Genomic DNA, 22,095 nt, shown 5'->3' with positions numbered 1-22,095 from the left:
TAAGCTTTATAAGTTTTCGCCTAACGTTCTACAGCGGATCAGAGTCAAACGGTTGCATAAATCAGGTGGAATCGACCCACATGCGCAGCCATTCTTCGAAAGCGCGTACCACCACGGGATTTAATGTAGCTTGATTTATGTGGCGTGAAACGCGTTGACGTTTCCGAGTACCGTACCACAGCGAATCGAAAGCCGAACACAATGTTTTCAGATCGAACCATTCTCTTGCAAAGAGTAGAATTCGTTTAATGTGATAACTACTTGTTTTTTCTCGTCTTTCGATGCGTTGTATTGGAACATATTGTTATTGTTGGCAATAAGAATCATTTGATTATTGTTTATGTATTAGTAAAAAATAATATGATTACGGTATAATAATTATTAAAAAATGTATGCTATCGTAATATATTGGATATAAGTATAATTGATTGCAATTTCCAACTAGCGTGTCAACTTGTAAAGAATCGACACTTCGATTTTACAAGACTATCATTTCCATCACTAGTTACGAATAAGAAATGAGATAGAAATAAAACGTCGTCTACGTCGTTCTTATTGATCTGTATTCGATGATATTGGACCGCATAACATTCGTGCGAGCGGTATTGGAATTATGTTCTCGTTGATAATCTCATGGTAGAAACACCTACTCGTTCCCGTACGGAATATAGTAGCTTGTACACCACCAAGAAACGAGATGCTTTGCCAACCAGTTTGGTGAGATTAGTGTGAGGCCGATTGACGTAAGTGGTATCGACTTGCGAGACGTTCGTGATCGGTATTATTGAATGTTGGAAATCAACAGGATTTAGGATCTCGAATTTTGCTGATGGTATAGTTATTAACTGTACAAAATATACATTTTTCATTCATTTCTCAGCAACATAGCTATTTCGGTTCTCATCTTGGCTCTCATCGAAGTATATCTTTTTCAGAGAAGTCTTCTTCAAATCGGTTTATGTAGATACCTAGAAGACGGATACATTCGTGGATTCTGAAGGAATGTGGCGCGGAGATAAGAAAAAAAAGCAGGAGGGTAGATCGGGCTCTCCCCGTTGTCACTGAATTCTGGTTTCGCATACCGGGTCATCGACGTCTTCGAGTCGTGCTTGCTCGATCGAGTCCCCCTTCGAGAGTTCATCTCGACGAGAGATGCCTTCTTTCTCTCGCGTTCCTCGTTTTTTCAATAATTTGTCGTGCTGGCACCGATTCTCTTCGGAGGTAGGCCCAAACGCGCGTCTATACTCATCTTGAAACCCATTCCCCCTTCGCTTTTTCATCTTCCCTCCAGGATTTTAGCGTGCCATCCTCTTGCTACTGCCTTGACTTCGTTTGAACAAAAAAATTAAAGAGAAGAAAAAAAATGCAAGAGATAGACTTTGCGAGCTGTTTCTTCATCTTGAGGCTGAACTAGAGAAAAAAGGAATCAAGTGTTGTATTACTTCGACGTCAAGATATTCGCGGTAAACTGTTGTAAAAAAGACGTCTAAAAGACAATCAAAAAAGACGATGGAATCGATGTCCGTTACATCCTCGACTATTTACGAATGTGCATGTGTCGATATGACGACAGGAAAGTAATTTATATGACGTTTGAAAATTGAACGATTTCATCGATCAAAGTTCTAACCTAAGTAATTGCAGGCTAGGCATCTGGGATCGATCACGATTAAAATTTACGAGGCTTTTTCTGCTAAATCGCCTATCCTGAACACATGGATAACGTGAATCATTGCATGTGGGTGGTCCATAAATAACTCCATGAAGGAAAGAAATTGTTAAATTTTCACGTATCTCGATGACTTCGAGTAGTAATCACGAGGTCAAGTGTTGAGCATAACTTGTGAAAGCTTTTCTATTTATTTTAAGAAAGAACATCCCTTAAGATGATACGAAATAATGCGGGAGAGAAAATCGAATTGTTCGATTACCGATTTGTACATATTTTTTTTCAATACATTTAAAATATGAAAACGTACTTATTTTTATATCATTTTTTCACTGTTGCACTTTTTGATTAAATATGACTCGACACAGTCTAATATTTTTTAGTTAGTGCAAAGCTCAGACTTATTTCGAGAAAATGATATATATCTCGATATTCATTTTTATATGCTTCATGAAAGTTATATCGTACAGCAAGACGAGTTAGAATCGTATCTGAAAACTTCCATTTTCTATATAGATGCGTCCACGATGGAGAAAAAGGAAATCGGAGTTTTGTGAGCGAGTAGAAATGGTTTTCTATAAAAGAAAGATTGATGAAGCATAGAAAACTATGAAAAAAGCAGAGAAAAAGTATTCGTTTGAACGTTATCGTCATGTATAGTCATATTTTGCGAAGAAACAACTATCTTTGTTTTCTTTCTCGCTTCTTTTCACACGATGGTCCATTTTGTTTTCGTCGACTCTTTTGTTAAAATAAAACATCAAACATGATTCTAAGTATAAGATCGAGCGCATATATATATATATATATATATATATATATATATATATATATGTATGCCATTTCGATGTATATAACAACGTATAGTAAAGGTGTGGAAGAACAGAGGTACAGAGAAACGGAGAATAAAAATAAAATGATGGATAAAAAGAAGAAGGAAAGAACGGTACGCGTGTGCCTCGCGGTCGACGAAGAACTGGGCCGTGATCTCGTGTTACTCGATAACATACGTGTCTCCCACATGGTCTCTCTCGACAAAAAGTGACACGCATTTCAGGACAAGAATGAGGATCAAAAGGAAGGAATGAAGGGAAGGAACGATTTTGTTGGAAGTGATAAAATAGAAGGAAGGAAGGAAAAAGATAAACAACACAACAGCAACTTCGATTCGATATTTCTCTAATGACGTCCTCTGCTCGGTCTAGCATGAAGACCAAATAGAATTGTGCTGCCAGCGCGAATCGATCCTCAACCTCACTCTTTCTCTCTTTTTTTTCTCTCTCTTTCTTTTTCTTTCTCTTTCTTTCTAACTTATACATCTATCTATCTATTCCTCTTCTCGCATGGTGTGCGCAGCCCGTCAAGATATTCCACCGATACCAAAGTCATTCGAGATCGGCTGGACCGTGGACCGTTAAGTCCAGTGTGCTAAGAAGAAGCTGAAGAAATGGCTCCACTCTACATGCTTCGAATAGTGTTCCGATCAGAGGCCTCTCTCTGGGGCAAGGTCAAGAAGCAAAGAGTATAAAACTGTCACCGCCTGCTCTCTTGCTTATTCGCCGCAACATCAGCTGGCTAGAGTACAAAAAGATGCTTTTGGATGACCTACTGATCGCGGATTTTATTATCTATGTCTACACTTCCATTCTTGTCATTGTTCCAAGAAAACATGAGGACCTTTCAATGACTATCTTTTTGAATGCTTCTTCAAGAATCAAGAGAATCCTCGATATTTTTATGATATTTTTCACGCTTGAGAAGAGACCGAATGTTTTCGAGATCGACGCCGATTGGAGAAAGAGTTTTATTACGCCTTCTAGCGTTCTTTTAGTCCTTTTCTTTCTTTTTTCTCTTTTTTTTTTATTGTATTACCTTTCTTCAGTCTTTCCGAACACGTGTCGTTGACGCGCGTGAGAAAATTTCCGATCGAATCGTGAGGCATCTCAAGAGCGAACACGCAAGGACGTTGATCCGCGAACGTCTTGGCTTTCTTATCTTTACTTTGCACTATGATTTAGATATGACATTTAGATATATAATAATAAATTTAGATATATAATAATAAATATATATAAATTAATAATTTTTAACATGTAAAAAAATGATTACAGATGGAACGATGAAAAATTATTTTTTTTTTTATTAACACAAATATTTGTAAGATTTCGTGAAATTTTCTTACAAGCGAATAGGTGGTCTGCTACCTATGGCCGATCTCGAGTCGTCTTCTTGGCGATTAGCGTTGCAAGGCAATTCCATGACCGTTATACGACCGCATCGTTTATGACGGAATCATTTGCGATGAAAAATGATAAGAGAGAACAATGATGGCATAAAAGAGTTGTGTAACGCGTTCTCAATTATCTCCATCGGCAAATGGAGGATCGCTTTTGTGATTGGTGATCAAAATATTAATTTAAAATAGATACAATGTTTTTTTTTTCAATCGAAACGAAAATCTATAGAAGAAATACATTTTTGAAAAACTCCTTATGGAGAATAATGAAAAGTCCATGAAATGAGATAGTCGTCGTGGAAAAGCAGAAAAAGTTGTTCACTCTTGAAACGGCTTCTTTTGATGGTCATCATCGTAGGTAAATACTAATGAGAGAAAAGAACAATCTGTAGAATAGAATACGCTCTGGACGCGACGCAGGATGCCGCAAAAGGTTAAACGCCTTCTCCATTGTGCATCAGAGCTTCGAAGCCGGTGCTACGAGGTCATCGGTTCTAAGGTGCCGGTTAATGAATCGGCCAACTTGTCCTCGAGAGAACAAATTGCATCTGAGACAAGACACGACACGAACGGCCTGGCGCCTACGTTCGTTCACCTATTATACAATCTAAATAATCTGCGATCTATTGTAATTAAGGATGTTCGACGTGGCGCGTCAAATTAATTAATCTCAGTGGAATGAATCGTTGTTTTTCTCCGTTAAGTTCTGACTTTGATTCGATTAAATTAGATGAATACATTCTCGAACAAAAGTTTGGAAAATTCTATGTAAATTCACCGTTGATATTTTTATGATTTGAAATTTGATTTTTATTATTTTTTAATTTAATCCTGAAGCGAATTTTCCGAAATAACGACCATTGCCCGAATTAAGAAGATTCTATTGCACCATAGAGTAGACCGATTTTAGTTTTATTGAACGATACAGTCTTTACTGTTATCGGCAAAATTAATATTTTTCATAGTTAGGTATCTCGTAAAATAATTCATTGAGAATTCATTGAGTATAATGTTGGTATTACGTAATAAATATCTTTATATATATGTTTTGCCTTTTGTTTGGAATTGTCTAAGATCAGGTTTTGAAAAAATTGATCCGTCTAACGAACAACGTAATTTATCTTGCGTTCATGGATAAGTCGAAATTTTTTCAAGCTATGAATAAAAGATATCAAAGAGAAGCTATGACGAAAATTTCGAAGCATTTTTGAGTGGATGCTAGAAATCGAATTCCTCACGCGAAGACTTCGAGATTTTATATTCTCTTTTTCTCTCTTTCTTTCTTTCTCTTCTTGCTTATATATAATACTATTCCTTTTAATCATTTGTTCGTTTCCTGCGGACTTTGTTACGCTCGATTATTAAACGGAGCAAGATGCATTGCCAGTCGGCGTACCAGGAAGGACATAAATTAAATTACCTTAGGGCTAAGTACAAGTGCTTAAACGACTTAGGAAGTATATTCGTAAACTCGGAAGCAAGTGATTTCGCACGTGATTGTAGTAAAAGTTACGCTATTGAAAAGAAGTCTAAATTATCAAAATGATGATCGAGTCAAATTTTGATGTATTTAATAAATTTTTTGTATCGGATAATATTTAAAGATCGATCGAATCTCTTGAAAAGTTTTGAGAAAACTGATCAACGTTCGTTGCTAATTCGATGATTTGAGACTTGATGGAAAAGAAGAGAAAGCATATCTTGAAACATACGGTTCTCGTCTAGATGGACGTGAGAAGAAAAAGTCTGTATAGGGCGTGCAATAATAAAAATCCTCTAAGAAGGAATGTATTCTCGATCAGTTGAATTAATTTCGGTAAATGAAGATTCATGCTCGAGTGATTTCATTTCATAGTTCGATATTATTTAGTTGCTTGTAGAATTTCTTCTTATATTTTCCCTTAGTCAAACATATATGAAATCAAGGCGTATACGTGAGTGAATAATTTTCCCGAACTATTCCATACGTTTTTCGTGAATTACGAGGCGCACCTCCATAGTCGTGATGAGTGGGCGAACGTGATTTGCTCGCGATAGCAAATAGAACTCTCTCTTCTTCGCATGATCTTGTAGAAACGCAATCAAACAGGCCTCATCAATCTTTTTTCCTCTACTTTCTATCAGCTCTCTTTCTCTTGACGATTAAAACGCTGATCGATCGATCCATCAATCTCATAAATCACAGGAAAGTGCACGACTTTTTAGATAATGGAAAATTTATTCTTATCTGCGAGTAGAGTTTACGAGTTATCGTGCGGTATAAATATTCATGGAAGAAATGAACGACGTATTTCGATGCTTTTTTCTTTCTTTCTCTCTTCGTTTTATGTTCGTTGAATGCTTGAGTGAATTTGTATGAAAGCGAAGGACCGCCAAGGAATTCTGAGATGATATTTCGAAAAAAAAGATTAATCGATAGAGAGAATGAATAGAAGGAGGAGGTGAAAGGATTTTCTTTCAGAGAAGGACTAAATAATAGATTAATAAAGGAATTTTCCATCCAGATAATTTAAATCGATCAAAATCAAAATTATATAATTGTGATCTGATTAATAATTTATAAAGATTAACAATTTAATCAAGAATATTGATTATTTATATTTTTTATCAATTATAGGATTTAATTGCTAATTTGATTACTCGGTAATTATTAATTTGATTATATTTTGTCTGATTCTATGTTCTTCGTTGTATGAGAACGAATACGTTGAATGTTATGTGGATGAACAAGAATGCAAAAAGCAAGAGAAGTCCTTTTTGTTGCGATAAGCGCGAAATCGAGCCACCGTACCGGTATCCCGTTGCACGAGTCTAAAAAAAATAAGTAAAAGAAGAAGAGGAACTCTTCTTGACCCGCTCGGAATAGGTACGTGCTAGGAAGAAGCGAGTTTAGATCGATATAGTGCCGGCAATCAGGCATCGTACCTTCGTTTCTGCTTGTAACACGGCTCCACGTGAGCTCGATATTATTAACTTAATGCTCGTGTACATTCATGTAGTAATTAACGAACGAATCACGTCGGTGATTTACCGAAATGTTAACAATAAATTCATCTTAAATATAAAGTGTTTAACTTAACGTTTATCCGTAAGTGACATAAATGAGTTCTATCAAAATCGATCATTTCATTACATCGAGATCATTGATCGTCCATAAATCTCATCGAACTCAAGTTCGTAACTTAGAAGAAGCAGAATATGAAGAGGTCTTAGAATCTCACGGCGTCTAACGGTTTTCGCGGAGAAACGAAGACGTGCATAGCGAATGTAATTCGAAATTAGAAGCGGCACAACCAAGGAAGGCTCTCGCGTAAGCGCGGAAGCTGGACCATCATGAATCCACGAAAGAATGAGAAGAGATCGAGAAGATAAGATTATATATCGCGGACTTGGTAGAGTAAATCGTGCGAAAATAAGGGAGATAACGAGGGAAAGAAAAGGATAGAAATAGAAGATTAACTTATTGTACCAAGGCTCATTGTCCGTCATATTAATTATTACGTAATTTCAATAACAAAATAAAAATATAATTGAATGTAGTATATAGGAAATAACGAAGACATTTTATTTTAGAAATCGAAAGAAGTATAATTTACAATTAAATATAAGAGTAATACAGTAAATTTTATAATACAATATAATATTGTTTAAGAAACAGAAAAAGTCGGATGGAAAGAAAGAACAAGGCAAACAGATAAATAAGGATAACAAATAGAAATACAGAGATTCACAGAAACTTTACCAATGTATCGTCGCTCGTGGCTGTCATGAATGAGTTTTACCATGTTATTAATAAATGGTAGGGAGAAGTATTACGGAAGTACGAAAACGGTAATGGATAACTGGAAACGACGTAGATCAACAGTGGCGCGTAAGAAAGAGCGAGACAAACCTGATAGTTGTTGGCGGTTGTACGAACGAAGTCACGTTCGACAACGTCGTTACGGTATTCACGAGCAGCTCACGAATCAAGTGGAAATCATAGTGCGACAAAGAGAAGAGAGAGAGAGAGAGAGAGAAAGAGAGAGAGAGAAAGAGAGAGAGCGACAGAGATAGCTGAGCTTCTTCAAGAAGTCGCCCAGAAGCTGAGATCGGTCGTTCGGATAAAAAGAAAGAGAGAAAGAGAGGGAGGGAGAAAGAGATCGACGAGTTCATCGTTCGACTCATCCCTGACTTTCCTCTCTTAACGAGAAGAGTCACGTGGATTCATTTGAAAGAGAGACGACAATGATCATTGTTGTAGTCATCTAATCTTGCGATAAAAAAAATGGACGATGAAAAACAGAAAACGGAAAAGAGATTTTTCGTGAAGTACGGAATACCTGGATAAACCTCTGGGATCGGTCCTGATCCGCGATTGGTCCGTTTCGCGTGATCACTTCATCCGCGATCACTTCGAATCCTGGTAGGCTGCTCGCTCGACGTTTTAATCTCCAAGCGCGTCCTTTTGACGATGCCAGTAACAACAACGTTAACGTACGGTGATATCTCCATTGTGATGTCGCTTTTTCAAGAATTTCGCAAGCTGTTATAGATCTTTGACATTCAACTCTCTCATCTTCCAAAAGAATAAAATTAAGAACGACGACGAAGTTACACGATCGACTTTGAAATTTACTTTTTTTTTCTTCTTTTTTTTTTAATGAAAAATCATTTTAGTTTTTAATATATCAAATTAAAAGAAGATGATCAAAATTGGAACATCCCTTGGAAGGAGAACAAAAAGCATAAGGCTATACTTTGGACGTTGTTTTGCGGAAGGCAAAATAAGAATGCCGAAGAGACGATCGTGTCGCGGATATTCAATAAGTCGAGTGGTTTAAGGTTTAGCCGTGACGAACGCCGGGCTAGCACTGAACGGCTTAACCGGTATACAACCATTGACCATCACCATCGCAGCCATCGTGGCTCTCTCCCTCTTGATCTCTCTCTTTTTCTCTCCTTTCTCCCTGCTCACTCGACGCGTTCTCTTCTACACTGCTAACTGCTATCTTGTTGCTCGTCCTTCTTCCAGGACGCATCCTATGCTCTTCAGTATCTTTTATTCAAAGCCACCGGAAGAAGAACTTACAAAATTCGTTACACCGATTCAAACAAGTGCTATGTTATCATTCTTAAGTTAATTTCTGATCGATTTTATCACTTGTGTACCGTCTCAGAATTATATTTCTACGTTTTCTAAAAATTTTCCGATAAAAACAAGAGGGACGTTCGATGCTCAACACATATAATTAATTTAATCGCAAAATACCAGGCGCTCGAGATTTAATCAATTTACGATTCATTTCATTATCGTGATCCCTACTCGAATTTGAAAGAAAGAGACAAGAGACGTTTAACGCAAAGTATCGCTTTTCCTTGTTTATCTTTAAGTCCTACGTCGTTGTGCATCGAGCCGCGCAAGAAGTAAGAATGTTGGTACGATGGACGACGAAGAGGAACGAGGAAGGAGGTAAAAGAAAACGATGGCCGAGCCGCAGGAGGCGGCTGTAGAGGAGAGGAAAGAGAAAACGAACGACCGTCGGCCCATGACGCGATTAATGACGAAATTATTTCCACTAATTACGAACCGTTGCGAGAGCAGCATTGCCGTGAGCCGTTTCTCTCTTCTCTAGGTCCGTGCTTTTTCTTTTTTCATCGGGGCTTTAACTGGGAGGATAGGATCGCGTTCTTCTCTCTTTGTCAAATACCGGTGAACTTTGTTTTTTTTTTATATTCAATCGTCCTGATAAACGTATTTTTGTCTTTTTTTTTTGCTTTGTTCCTTCCTACGATCGAGCATTAATTATATCGGGTAATTAATACTCTCTAACACTCGAAAGACAAAGTTCCATATTTCTAATTTTTTGCATATGAAGTCGATCGCACGCTATTCCAAAGAATTTCTTATGGCATGCCTCGTACGTAATGACACGTACGGTAAACGAGGAGGATACTTCGGGGTCTGAGCGATAAATGCAACCGATTAACGGCCTGTAGCGAACTCTAAAGATCTTTGTAAGAGGGATACGAAAAACTTGGTAAGAAGCCGGATCTTGAAAAGAAGAGAGAAGAGAAGAGAATTCGGGAAGTCGAAGAAAAGATCGATCCAAGGAGATAAAATACCGTTTAGAATGCAATCTCGCGTGTCCCTCGTAAATTTGACACTAGAGAGATCATCGATTAATGGTCGATGCAAAATAGTACGCTGCATCCTTCTCGTCGTCGACATCGTTGTCGACGCCGTCGCTGTCGACAATATCAACGACTTACGATTCCTTAATACAGTAACGACTAAAGAGAAACCGAGATAGAACGAGCAAAGATACGTGCTGCAATACGCACGAGCAACGGTCTTTAGCTAATGTTTATTCATTTGTTTTAATTAACCAAGTCTACGCCAGGAGTCGAGTCTTTCCTAACGCGGCGGTTGTGGCGCTAGAAAAAAGGAAGGTGGAAAATAACTGTAAAATTAACACGAATTATCGTCTCGGAAGCAGGGGAACGCTATGTTTCGATGTAACAAACTTTGAAATGTATTCTCCAGCTTGCGACTGCATGAAAATTTTTAATTCGTATCTCTCCTACGCTTTATCTCAGTTTTTCATTTTGTTCTTTTTTTAATACTATGCAGTTTTTTTTTTATCAACTCTTTTAACGTATCATAAAATTAAATCACAGTTTATATTCAATGTAAGCACTTTCGAGATTCGAGCAAAATCGGATTATGAGTCAGGATCGCGGAAACGTTATTCCCGAGTATAACATATACATTCCAGTTTCTCGGTATTCGGGTCGCTGAGTGTTCATGAAGGATTACCACGTCGGATTCTTTAAAAATTTCAAGTTCTATAGATTAAGAATCATAGATTAATCCTTTTAAATCTTCGCTATCGATATTAGAGATCAAAGAATGAGAGCGAGAGGAAGAGAGAAAGAGAGAGAGACGAAGAGAGAGAAATGGGAGAAATGAGAGAAAGATAGATAAAAATATCGTCTTCTCTCTTTAAATCGTATTTCAAAATTGTAAAATTATAATATAAGTATCATAAAATTGTTTAGCCGATTAATAATTTAAGACGATTATTACGTTAAGAATATAACTATTACATCAATGGCGAGCAACTGACGGTCAGCGAACCACATGCGACTCCTGCTTCTACTAGCCTGTTTCGATAAGGTGAGAGAAAACGATATCTACTATTTGATACCGTACCTCATAAGTTGCATGGCTTATGTTTTTAAAGATGGAGTGGTGGTTAATAAACTTAAGCAGTGAGGAAATGGATTGATCGATGATGACTCACAGTGGAAAAGTTGCCCATGTACTATTACATTATCAAAATTAATTTCATTGGATAATTGGATTGTGATTATTTGATATATTTAAAAATGTTTATCATCTATCTATTTAAAATCAAATTAGTTCTAGTTTAGCGTAGAATAGTATGTTGATTAAGCGGAAAGGCGATGTTTCAGAAACGATCCTGGCACGTGCTCTTTTTTAGTTCCAGTTTGCTGCAATTAACGGAAGTGTAACTTGAAGATGGGACTGCTTTTATACCAGTAAACGAACAATTCACGAAGATGGAAACGCAGAGAGATTGTAAGCATAGCTACGATTGTGATAATTACAATGGTAGATGCCGAATGCAACTGTTTTAGTTCGACCGATTAATTTGTATATGCGTTGTTTGTTATCTTATTAACAATGACAATTTATATTTTTCTCTTCAAATAATTACTAAACAGATATAATTGATTTTAATAAGCAGACGATTATAATAAATAGAAATCAATTGATTTAAACGAACGGTACAATCACGGTTATTTATTACGAGCTTCGATTTCAAATTAATTCGATAGATGATCGAACGAAATTAAATTAATTGGATTTCTACTATAAACCTCGTCTTTATATATAATGATTTTCCGATTATAGAGAGAAAAAGAGAGTAAGAGTATTTTTCACATGATATTTACCGAGTAAACATTGGTATTGACTTTGCAGTTGAGTATGAGGCTACGGATGGAAGAGTTCGTCGGAGAAGGATCGTTCATTGAACGGACACTCTCGAAACCATGCTGGTTAAAGTGCTACCTCGAGCTTGATTTTTTTTCAACTTAAGTTCTACTTGTTTTCTTTTTTCTTTTCTATTAATAGATATATTACTGTTCTTTGGAGGGTTAGAAAGAGGAAAGTGAAGTCATATAATGTTCGAGCTAGTTTTTTAAACGAAAGCAGATGATAACAAATTTATTTCAATAGTCGTTATATCTTTGTTTGACTATATTCATGATTCCCATTTTGAAACAAATGTAATAGTGTTTGTAAAGAGGTAAAATAAGTACCTACATCGAAAGAGGTTTACAGTAACATCGAAGAAAGAAAAGAGACAAGGGAGATAGAACGATATGATCATTGATCTATCAATGTATATAGGAATGTTAGCGGATCCCTAGTTTGAAAGAACGGCACATATCTCGTAGAGTACTGTAATGATCCAGTAGTGTCTATCTTTCTCTTTCTTTCCGCCTTCTCTCATCACTACTAAATCATAGACCTCCCGATGATACTCGTTTTATTCTCGATCTAGTACGAAGATTGCTTTGGACTTCCGAAAGATTTATTTTTACTTAAAAAAAAAAAACGCTTAGAAAAAGCGAGATCTTAATGAAACAATGCGGAAAGATTAGTTTTGGAAGAAATTTAGAAAATATTAAATCTTTGAGAGATCAATGCGACTATTTCGAAAGTTATAGTTTTTGAAAATATTAAAAATGAATATGGAACAAACTTTCGAGTTTCACGTTAATTTGCATTAAATTTCTTTCAGGATTCTAAGAAATACGCCATAATGCGAACAAATTAAATTGTGGAAGACATTTTTGTCTTTCTTCGAAAATTTCATAACGATCATATTAATCGACGAGGTTTCGACCTCAAAATCGAATTTAACAATAAATGCTCAACTTCTAATACCGTTTTAACAATTCCTCGTATCACGTAATTCGACTCACGCCGCCCCTTTAGATTCTCGTTCGCATTTAATCAAAGATCATAATCATATCGCGATAGTGTTCTCGTCATTGACCGTTCATACCGATAATAATCGAGCCAAGTCGTATCGTGACCGAGCTTACGTATTTAGTATTACAACGAGTGAGTGTACCGTATACACTCGTCCCATAAACGCGAAATTCTCTTATACAAATCATATTCTCTCGCTCTCTCGGTATCTTCTAACAAAGGAATGCGAACTCGTTCTACACGAGATAATCTTTTCTTTACGTGAGTCCCTCGTAAGGACTAATTAAGTGTCTCCCTCGATGTATCTTGAATGTCGAGATTAAAAAAAAAAGAGAATAAAGCGTTCTCTCCACTCGATCGAATATAAGTAACATCGTGATTTCACTTTCTAAAAGGGACCGATAAACCTAGCGTGTATTCCCGGCCAAATTTCAATGAGCACTCAAAGGAGGACTTCCCGGAGACGCAGACCCCGTAATTAACGCGGCGAGTACACGAGCTGTGCTCCAGGGCACGATACATCAACGTGTCCGAGTGATTACGAGCCTCGATATAGTCTCTCCTTCGACTGTGCCCTATCGTGAATTAAATCTTACTCTCGTTTGGGTAGTCCGTAAAAAAGAAAAGAGGACCCATCGTCGTCGTCCTTCGACTGGCTTGTTTTTTCTCCTCCTCGTCGTACGTGGCTCTTTTATCGACGAATTTTTAAGAGCATGTTCGTCTAATCAAGTGAAAGTCTTTGAGTATCTACTCTCTCTCTCTCTCTCTCTCTTTCTCTCTCCCTCTCTCTTTCCCTCCCTCCTCCTCTCTTTTTCTCTCTCTCACCCATGTTAACTTGAAAAACGAAACAGCGATGAAAAATCCTGGATGATTCATAAGAATGACTAATATGTATTTTAGTACAGTTTACGAACATACCTCTTGTATGATGGAGATGTGTGTTTGGAAGAATACGAAAACAACAAAATCGTTTATCGTACAAGTATTCTTATTTGGATTGAGCCCAAAGAGAACATCGCATTGCGCAAAGGGTCAATGCTCAAGAAAGATTTCTCCTAAAGATAGATATAAAACGACAACGTCGACGAATAAACAGGAATATCTTATTTCTATATTCTAAACAGGAATCTAAATTAAGTATTATATTAATTTTATTTTACTTTTTTTCATGATAAGTGTATACGATTTTCAAGATTGGAACTTATTTCATATGTCTTGCAGTACTTCAGATAACGTAGATTCTACTGTACTGTACACAGGTTAATACAAATGACCAGGAGAGTAAAGTCGTTTACAGTTACCGTTAATCGATGTCTCCGAGCATTATGTTTTACTCTTACCAATCTTACTCAATGAAAGTCTATGAGGCTACGACTGCGAAGTAGGAGAGGGAAAGAGAGAGATAAAGAGAGTAGACTGGCTCTCCACTCGAGATAAACGCTCCACCGGGCGAGCAATTACCGACTCGCGTACATCCTATGCCATCGAGTTAATAACTCACGTTTTAAGAGCTAAGTAGAAAGAGCAAAAGAGAGGAAGAGAGAGAGAGAGAGAGAGACAGAGAGAGAGAGAGAGAGAGACAGAGAGAGACAGAGACAGAGAGAGAGAGAGAGAGAGAGAGAGAGAGACAGAGATAGAGACTTTCGACTTGGCAACACTAATTGCTTCCAAGTAAGTTCTCCGAGAACGACGTAATTCTTTTTCTTTTTTTCAAAAATTCCGTAAGATCGATAATATTTCTGTCGCCTTTTTTTAAATCGATCAAACTTTACAACTTATTAAGAAGGGTCTACGAAACTCCTTTCGAAATCTCATTTAAAAGCATCGTATTTTTGCAATCTTCTTACAATAGCTTATGTATTTTCATCTTACTTCGAAAGAAAACAGGTTCGTATTTGGGATCGTTTCAATGTCTGAAAATATTCTCGAAATCGTCCGTTATTCCCTCGAGTGTTTCTCGGACCGTTTTAAAGGTCGAGAAACAGTGTAGCAACCTCCCGTCGTTAGCATTGTGCTTTAAGAATGACAATAGAAGAACACGTTGGGTGCATCGAGAATCGTGACCATGGATATCGCATGTAGGCTGGAGCGTGCTCAACCAGACTGGTCAATATTTATCAGAATATCGCGTCCATAGCTACCACCTTCTGCTTCTTCTTCTTTTTCTTCTTTTCTGAATCCGGCTATAAAAGAAGGATAATCTCGTAATGCGGAAGGAGAACGTTCAAAAGTATGAAACTTCTTCATCATCGAAATTTCTTAAAAAAGAAACACGTTTAACGATCCATTTAAATTTTACGAAGTATGATTTAAAATCTCATGATCCCTTAACCTTTTCTATTTTCGTCTATCCTCATTCACACAGCAAAAGGGATCTCCTAAGTTGATGATCTCATTTGACAAAATTTTTTGATAAAGACTAATAGGAATGACGTGCTGTAATCAGAAATTTGAGAAGATTCCCAAAGTTAAAGGTATCTACCGGACTCTTATTCGTCACTGTCAATGGAGATGAGAGTCAACGTACGGGAGATAGAGCACGGAGATCACTTTCGAAATGGTCTCGTTTCTAACCACCTAAAGATGAGACACGCAAGGCGTTCGAGTATCATGCATACCCACCTAGTGTTTCAAGCTCTCGATTTTCTTTTTTATCGTCGTTTTGAGTTCTAGTAACGAGAAAATACATAAGTATGTGTATCATTGATTTATTGATATGTAAAATCAAGTTGAAAATTCGAAAAAAATTACTAAGTCTACGATGTATGTACATAGTTATGTATATATATTATACATTATTCTTTTTTGTTTTTAATGAATAGTCTTGGAGAACGTAAGAGATTCTACGTGCACGATCTTAATACGATTTTTACACGTAGAACTCAACTAACGTAATGAACGAACTCTATTAGAAAGAGAGAGAAAATTTGTATCTCGGCGTTCTACTTCCGGTAATTTTTTTTCCAATAAAAACTAATTACTTCAGAACACGGGGACGTTGGCTTTAATGCGAACGACGGAAAATTTTCTCAGGAGTTTTTCAAGAAACATGCCGTTTTCGCATTCTACAATAGTTTTGAAAGTAAAAGGAGAGCTCTCGGGAGGCAACCCTATCTAATGTGAGCGAGCGTGTCATATCTACGCGGGGCTAATTTGGAGAAAGTACGAAAGTACGAGAGTACGGGGATGAGAGAAAGAAAAAGAGAGAGAGAAAGAGAGAGAAAGAGAGAGAGAAAGAGAAAGAGCAGTCGTCATTATCGGCGTTGAATGGACACTCGTCGTGTCGTTGTACGTGCTCGACGATCCGCCATCGAGATTCCATCTCACAGAAGAAGACGAAGAGAGACGCTCGGCTTCGCTCGCTCCCATTAGAATCGAGCTACGGTATGTGGCTCGTTAGTTCCGTTTAGATGATCTTATCGCGTACGATGCTGATTTTCTTTAATTAGTCGTCGGGCAGGTGCAATTAAAGCCGCCTCTATTGTGCGACGTTGATTAATGAAATCGCCGAGATACGGATACGGAGCAGAGGCTGAGCCGATTCAGTATTCTCTCTTTCTACAACAATCTATACATAGATGTACACTCGACAGCACAAGGTGTATGAAAGTTTAGAGATATTTGGAAACATCGAGACCTTTTTCTATCATTCAAATAAGAACAAATGATGCTATTAAGTATGTACTATTATATACTCGGACGACTTCGATCGTGAAAGTAAAAAAAATAGGGGAAAGTAGACATACGACATATTTGTATCATTACTGTATTTCGTTCGTTGATAAGCGTACCAATTTATTTCGATGAAACATTCCTAATTTTTTATTTGTTCTTATTTCTAATATAAATTCTCTTTTCTTAGAAAACAGGTTATTCAAATTAGTTTAAGTTTAAAAATAAGTATATTTAATAAATTTTATGACGCAGACTGTTTCTTTCTAATAAAAGAGAACTAAGATGGAGCAAGATTAATATTTTATAGAAGATAATTTGAAAAATAAAACAGCTTATTGCTTGAATGCAAAGAATCTTGAGTCAATAAATCAAGCTAAATACCAGCTTCCGAGTACGTTACGAATCGTGGTCAAGTTGTCGATAATCATACTGATAATAGGTAAAATTAGCATTAAATCAGTCGCGTGTATGCATCCGCATACATACATATGTAAGTATATTCGTTGAATACTTGAACGCAGTAACAAATAGACGCAACAGAGTTTCCAAGCACGCGTCGACATCCTTCTTCATGATCAGTTTTAATTACATAAAATTTTTAGTCGATTGTCCGCTTTTGCTTCTCGATTCCGCGATCGATATCTTGTGAAGAGGAGACCGCTCAGTCAGTGAAAGTTATCTGTCGAACGTGAGAAAGAGAGAGAGTTAGCGTGAACTCGGCGTGTTCTCCATGACACACGAGTGATTCACCATTTCGCATTAAAGATTCTCTTTGAGATATTTCAACAATAATTGAGAAATATCCTAAATATCTGGAGATAAATGTCACATTCAATATCTCTAATCGCAGCTATTAATATATTTCAATTTTTAATACTCATCTTTGATCTTTATATTCTAAGAAACTTTCTATTCTAAAATCGTTTCTCATAAGAAGGAAATAATCGTATGTACATGCAGAAAATTATCGAGTTGAAGACGTTATGAGAACACAAGGGAAAGATATATACATATTTCGATAATAAGTACCTCTGCAATTCATGAGAAGGTTTTGATTTGACGTCGAATTAGAAAAGTGTTTAGGGATATCGGCGCACTCGGTCGATTTCTCTTCCACGAAAGATATTTTACACCGTAACGAGATTTCGCCTCGCGTGAGAATTCTTTCGTTGACTCGTGAAAACTTCGCGTGCTGGTCGAAAAGTTCTTTTTTTAGAAATAATCATAGAGAATTCCATTTGAGATAGTGAAAAGTATAACAGATTATTTCTGATAAAAATGTTATATTTTCACTTACTACTTGGAAAATTCTATGATGGTTCCGATATAATTATTCCTAATGAAGATTTCAATTGATTAAATTGAAATAAATCAACATCAAAACAGATTAAAATCGCTGTGGATTAGTATGACACGATTGCAATGATTTGAAAAAGGCTAAAACAAAATAGTTATTATATTAATTATAAAAAAATTGTAAAATTATTGACTATGAAATTAATAAATTTATTAATTTAAAGTTCCTCGCAAGAAAGTGTGTGATTTTAAAGTGTACTGCTTTCTTAATTATTTTCTGTAATTCACTGACTCTAATATGTGTTACTTATTAATTAATTAAGATACGGACATTAAACTTATGTCACGAAGTTTTCCTTTTTTATGTATGTATAATCTACATGACAGCACAAAAAAAATTGTATACGAGCAACACGACTTCATAAATGCTTTCCACGCAGTGAACTAATATGTATACCAAAAAGTATACCTCATTCACGAAAAAAATACAAATTTTATTAATTTAACAAGCATTTATTAATTAAATAAGCGATTGTACCTAAAGACTGCTAGTTTCGATATAGTTACTATTTTAATATATTTAATAACAACACAAATACTGCTGAGTTAATTAGCTGCAGTGTATTTAAAAAATTTATTTCTTATTAATCATTATTTAATTTATGTATTCATTTTCAAAATGCTATTTCGATTTACTGCATTCAGATTTTAAGAAATATACTTTAAAAAATTTGTGTTACTTCTTGTTGTATAATTTAATTTTACATTAGTGAATAAACCTTAAGAAATAAATTATAACTCTACCCAAGGTATAATTGTATGATCTTATAGTTATTATTTTCCGTATAGCATCAGGAAAATAATTCAGAAAGCTATACATTTTAGAACAACACTCTCTTCTATAGGAAACTATTGTTAAATTTCTAAATTTCATAATCAATAATTTTATGTTTATTGTTTTTGATAATTAATGTTCTAACGACTTTGTTTTAGTCCTTTCCACTTCCTTATTATGATCATATTATTTTAATTTAGAGCGTTTTCAATTTATTTTTTTAACGTATAAAAATAATCAATTAAATATCTAAACCCGTTTGTATCTAAACCCTTCAATATGACGAAACTTTTTTGATTTTTTTCCCCTTTTCTTCTATTGTCTTTCAGAACTGAATTTTGAGTTCATTTTTTTTTATTTATTGCAATTAAATAATTAAGTACATATATTGTATTTATAATAAAGATAATATAGAGATTCATTGATTTTGTATATATCTTTTAAAAATTATATGCCATAATTTAAAATCATATGAATAAAAAGTATTTTATCAAGAAATATATATTAAAACAAGTGTCAAAGACTTTGTTGCTCAATATTTGATTTGAACTATATCCCATCTGCTTCATTTCCTTTCGAATTACTAGAATATTTGCAACATCAAAGTGAAAGCTTGAAGAAGGAGCGACAAAGAATATTTCTTTCTCTCTTTCTCTTTGAATCATATGGTGTATGCTTTCTTTGCGCGAAGACTTTGACATTCGTGCGACGAGACGCTCACGCGATGTCTCGCGTTTAAAGCGAAAACTTTATCGGGCACGTGCCATCTACCTTGACCTATCCTTCCTCTCTCTCTCTCTCTCTCTCTCTCTCTCTCTCTCTCTCTCTCTCTCTTTCTTAGGGCTTCTACCAAAGTCGTTTTTCGAAAATTTAATCCAGATGTAATGATTCTGGTTTGTGTCCAATATTAGCTTTTTTTTATGTTTCATTTCCATCATACAAAGAGGAAGTTTCAAAAAATGTGAGGGAAACCTCGATAAATAACACGCTATTATTGGTTCTTACATGTACGTATCGCTACAGAGATCGAGGACGACATACGGAAAAGTCGGATCTCTCGTAAGAAGGTCGATGAGTGAATGCCGTGGGCGATGAAACGATAAAAAGAAGATACGAGGAGAGAGAGAAAAAAACGAGAGAGGAAAAGGAAGAAGTCTCCCTCTTCTCTTTTTCTCTTTCTGTGTCTATCTTGGATTGGGGGAGTAGAGAGATATTTAAGATTTGAATCGGTGATTGGCAAGGTTGGATTCTAACTCGTGACCGTTTTGTTCCTGTAGAAATCTTGGCATTCGCCATTTAGAGCAGCCTGTTGGACCCGATGAAATTTATGGCGGCGCTGTAATGTGACAGACTGGAAAGGGTGTTTCCACGACGAACGACGCATTTTAATGGCGCCGAGAGAGCCTGTTTTAAAAGCGCCCGGTCACCGATACACGCACATTTTCTCGCCGAGCGAATCTTCCTCATCTTCTCTTTACAAGTCTATAAGCCTACTTACTTCGTGAATACGTCCGTTTAATTTTCCTTTATGTAACGTTCAAAATTGAGGAAACGATAGAACACTTGGAAAAAAGCAAGTCGCGATGAAAAAATTTAATTAAACCACATAATTAATTAAAATTAAAAAACTGTTACTTAAGTTTCTATTACTTTTATATTTTATACAGACATTTGATATTATTTTATCATATATTTTAATTGATTATTTTCGTGTCGTTATATGTTACATTGAAGTTAAATGAAACACCGTGTATGATCCGTCACGACTCTCATATTAATCACGGTATCACGACAATCGAGATCGTGGGAAGTACTTTCTTAACTCCTTTCTCTTTTATGATTTTAACCAAAGGTCTCTTGTATCGTATATGTTTGCGGGTTGAAGTTACCAAGAAAATAACATTGTTTTGTGTTTTAATAATCATTGATATATATATATATGGTTTACGTAAAACATGTTTGAGATTGCAGAATTTTTCGAATTTTATAATAAAATTCTTTAAAAGAGATTAAAAAGAAACTAGAAAGAAATTAGAAGAAACTAATTGAGTATTTTTTATATGTTAATGATCTTTCATTTTCACATAATAAATTATGCAAGCTTAGCAAACAACAGTTGTTATTTTATTATAGTTGTTAGTACTAAAATGAATCGTGAAAGAGAAAGAGAGAATTAACTGATGACATGATTACAGGAGTCATGCCAAATCATCTGAAGCTTCGCTGAATTTAAAAGCCACGTGTTGTCACAATAACGCCAAGATATTGAACAACTTAATGATTAATCGTAAAATGAGAGAAAGAAAGAAAAATAAAAAGATTCGGATTCTCGAGAGGACAGAAATTTATACTGGATATATGAATTCGTTGCAACAAATGTTGAATGTCAATAAGAAAGATGGTTAAGCGAATTTGAACTTGCGTTCTCTCTCAAGAACGTTGTCTAAAAATGCTTTCCTTTCCAGAGAAAAGAGGACTTCCGACTCGTCGTGTTAGAGAAGAGAGATCGTCGTAGACAAGCTCAAGATAGTAGAAAAGAACCGCTTGTTTGTCGTCGTGGAAATTTCTCTAGATGACATTGATCCCGGAAACAATGATGATTTTTATTCGACAGCTCTTTTCCTTGAATTTTTCACATCTTCGATTACAATTCCTCCATTACAATGCTTACTTGAATATTATGAGCTCAAAGAAAATAAAAGTGTGGTGAGGTTGACGACTTTGCGATCACTGTAAATAATTAATGCTTCATTCAACTATGGTCTACCAAGTGAAAAGAAAGAGATATCGTTTTTTGGCTCGAAAGAACGAACCGATTGCACCGTTTGCTTATCAAACGCGTTTGAAATTTTCACTAACTCTCTATCAGATCTAAATCAAACTATGTCACTTTGCGATCTTTTATTTACTTTCACATAAACTCATTTTTTTTCTTCTTGATAATGATAATTTTTAACAACAGATTATATGTTTGTAAATTTTACGTTTTTGCAAATCGTATGTTGCTTCATTATGAAAGAAAGAGAGAGAGAGAGAGAGAGAATTAATCCATCCAGAATTAATGATCAGACAGTTCAGTTTTATTAACGGTTATACTATCGCTCGGAGCAAGAAAAAGGGAGATAAAAGTTAACATCATCCAATCGGGTGAACTTGTTAAACTTCTTAAATTTATTTCGATCGGTTGGTTTTTGGGTCGAAAGAAGAAGAGAGTCCCCTTCGTTGTCCTCATCGTAATAGTTCACGTTATAGAGGACAAATCTTTTATGGCCCAGGGACCGTGACGGTGAGACGGTCTAACGGATTTCGCGAGAGAGACCCAAATCCATCGTGAACAAAAGCATCTCTAATTTGTTCCGAATCGGCACGTCCGC

At 35.8% G+C, this 22,095-nt stretch overlaps 1 protein-coding gene across 5 annotated transcripts in view; it reads right to left on the bottom strand.

The window, feature by feature from the left end:
• LOC124423978 (serine proteinase stubble-like) overlaps positions 1-22,095 on the bottom strand; it is a 32,828-nt gene that overhangs the window by 8,699 nt on the left and 2,034 nt on the right. Inside the window, exon 1 of one of the 5 annotated variants that reach the window (XM_046962521.1) lies at positions 8,228-8,722. The exons of the other annotated variants lie outside the window; for them this stretch is intronic. The gene's annotated coding sequence lies outside the window, so the exon portion shown is untranslated. Of the gene's footprint in view, positions 1-8,227; positions 8,723-22,095 lie in introns of those variants that run through there. 5 annotated transcript variants of the gene reach the window in all.

The sequence above is a fragment of the Vespa crabro genome, chromosome 1 (genome assembly GCF_910589235.1).
Source record: "Vespa crabro chromosome 1, iyVesCrab1.2, whole genome shotgun sequence".
Lineage (NCBI taxonomy): Eukaryota > Metazoa > Arthropoda > Insecta > Hymenoptera > Vespidae > Vespa > Vespa crabro.
This window is presented reverse-complemented; position numbering and strand designations above follow the sequence as displayed.